Source organism: Hylobates moloch, unplaced genomic scaffold, assembly GCF_009828535.3.
Source record: "Hylobates moloch isolate HMO894 unplaced genomic scaffold, HMol_V3 SCAFFOLD_9, whole genome shotgun sequence".
Classification (NCBI taxonomy): Eukaryota; Metazoa; Chordata; class Mammalia; order Primates; family Hylobatidae; genus Hylobates; species Hylobates moloch.
In genome coordinates, this window is record NW_026652284.1 from 18,139,837 (window position 1) to 18,142,710 (window position 2,874).

Below are 2,874 nucleotides of genomic sequence, written 5' to 3' on the forward strand. Positions count from 1 at the left end.
GTGATGGCACTACTGCACTCCAGCCTGGGTGACAGCGTGTCTAAACAAAACAAAACAAAACAAAAACTATAATAGCGTTAGTTGTAATTCATTAAATATTTCCATGGTGCTGGGTAGTGTGAGAGGCAATTTATAAATGTCCAGCTCCAATAACAACCAGGAAAGGCAGATAGTATTATTCCTATTTTATAGATGAAAAAGTTGAGGCCCTGGAAAACGAATGATCTTGTGGGCCGGGCATTGTGGCTTATGCCTGTAATCCCAGCACTTTGGGAGGCTGAAGCAGGCGGATCACTTGAGGTCGGGAGTTCCACACCAGCCCGGCCAACATAGTGAAACCCCATCTCTACTAAAAACATAAAAATCAGTTGGGCATGGTGGTATGTGCCTGTAGTCCCAATTACTCAGGAGGTTGAGGCAGGAGAATCACTTGAACCTGGGAAGCGGAGATTGCAGTGAGCCGAGATCGTATCACTGGACTCCAGCCTGGGTGACGGTACGAGAGAAAAAGGAAGGAAGGAAGGAAGGGAGGGAGGGAAGGAAGATAGATAGATCTTGTCAGAGGTCATGTGGCTACTAAGTAATGAATGCCGAGGATTTAAACCCTGGTCTATCTGCCCTCAAAACTCATGCTCCTTCTGCCTTACAAAAATGGTGGGGGGTGCAGGGGAAGTTATGTGGCACCCATCCTAGCATCACTCTGAAAAAAATTGGAAACATCCTAAAAAATACAAAAATTGAGGATAGTTATGTGATTTATAGTGAGTGTAGTCAGTAGACTATTGCAATGACTAAAAACGGTGCAAGGGGCCGGGCATGGTGGCTCATGCCTATAATCCTAACACTTTGAGAGGCCGAGGCGGGTGGATTACCTAAGGTCAGGAGTTCAAGTCCAGCCTGGCCAACATGATGAAACCCCATCTCTACCAAAAATTCAAAAAAATTAGCCGGGCATGGTAGTAGGTGCCTGTAATCCCAGCTATTCAGGAGGCTGAGGCAGGAGAATTGCTTGAACCCGGGAGGTGGAGGTTGCAGTGAGCCGAGATCGCGCTACTGCACTCCAGCCTGGGCGACAGAGCAAGACTCTGTTTCAAAACAAAACAAAACAAAACAAAACAGAAACAAACAAACAAAAAAACCAAGAAGTTTTGTGCTGTGGCAGTATCATAGCTGATGAAGTTTATCCAAGGCACAATTATTGCTAATTAAAAACTTTTCCCAATACCCCACCATGACAACTTGCAACATAGTCAGCACTGGCACTTTTTTTTTTTTTTTTTTACAGAGTTTTGCTCTTGTTGCCCAGGCTGGAGTGCAATGGTGCAATCTCAGCTCACTGCAACCTCCATCTCCCGGTTCAAGTGATTCTCCTGCCTCAGCCTCCCAAGTAGCTGGGATTATAGGCATGTGCTACCATGCCTGGCTAATTTTTGTATTTTTGCAGAAATGGGGTTTCACTATGTTGACCAGGCTGGTCTCAAACTCCTGGCCTCAAATAATCGGCCTGCCTTGACCTCCCAAAGCGTTGGGATTACAGGCATGAGCCACTGCACCTGTCCGGATGGCTTTTCTTTAATACCTCTCTAAACCTGGAGACTCAACTGCTTCTAAGCCATAGTAACCTTTCCTGCCTAAGCAAGCACTGGCTATTATTCTCATCTACTTCTGTGCCTGTCTGCTAATGCCGTGCTCCAATCTGGAGCTGCTCTGTTCAATATGGTAGCCATTGCCCCATGTGGATATGTAAATTTAAATTAATTTAAATAAATAAATAATTCAGTGCCTCAGTTCCACTAGTCCTTTTCCAAGTGCTCAGTAGTCACATGTAGCTTGTGGTTACTCTGGTAGACAGCACAGATATAAATATTTCCATCAGAGAAGGAAGTTCTATGAGGCAGCAATAATCTAGCATCTCAGCTGAAGACCATTTTTAGAACTCTAGCTGAATGAAAGATTCCCCAGTTCCTTGTAATCAGTGGATGGACTGGACAATGACCTTTCCATTCTGAGATTTTACTCTCTCATCCCTTCTCTACTCTCTGGAAAGCTCAAGGGTCATGGAAAATTAAGTATGGCCCTCCACACTAAAAGGCAGGTCTCCCAGTTATAGCTTTTTAGAAGAGCTTTATAGAGCAAAGGTTGATCAGGCAGGGTGGAACAGTGAGGAAGGTTAATTAGAGCAGTGTTTTTTATTATAAAGGTTATCAACAGAAGCCACTTACTGATATCTACTCTGTGCCAAGTACTCCATTTTGTCTCAGTTAATCCTCAAAGAAGTAAACAAACTTGCCCAACTCCATGAGCCAGAATCCATAGTTCCAGTTACCAAAGCTCATGCTTTCTCTATTATACTAACTTGCCTCCTGAGAGATTCCAAATCTCATAAAAGGATTCTGACTGGCCCTTCTTGAGTAACAAGCCTATCCCTAGGACCAGCCATATTGGATGAAAAGTTTGGCTACTATGATTGGTCTGTCCTAGGTCACTGTCCACCACTGTACTGTTAGACAATGACTCAGGAAACTTACAATCTTGAAGAACAATGGAGGTACAAGTGTGAACATCAACAATAGCATAAAAAGCACACACAGCTGGGCTTGGTGGCTGATGTCTGTAATTCTAGCACTTTGAGAGGTCGAGGCAGGTGGATTATTGCAGTCCAGGAGACCAACATGAGATTTGGATGGGGATGGACTCCAGTGATCCACCTGCCTCGGCCTCCTGAAGTGCTAGGATTACGGGTGTGAGCCACCAAGCCCAGCCTCATGTGCTTTTTATGTGCACTATTGGTTGATGTTCTCACTTGTACCTCCATTGTTCTTCAAGATTGTAAATTTCAGTCCCCTTAGAACCACCTAAGATCAGGCTAGGCAC

The 2,874-nt window shown here is 44.5% G+C and overlaps 1 non-coding gene across 1 annotated transcript; it reads left to right on the plus strand.

Annotated features, from left to right (window-relative positions):
• The first annotated feature begins 1,144 nt into the window (after positions 1-1,144).
• Positions 1,145-1,285, plus strand: LOC116814064 (U4 spliceosomal RNA). Its single transcript, XR_004371152.1, has one exon. It is a non-coding gene; the product is annotated as a U4 spliceosomal RNA (small nuclear RNA).
• The last annotated feature ends 1,589 nt before the right edge of the window (positions 1,286-2,874 follow it).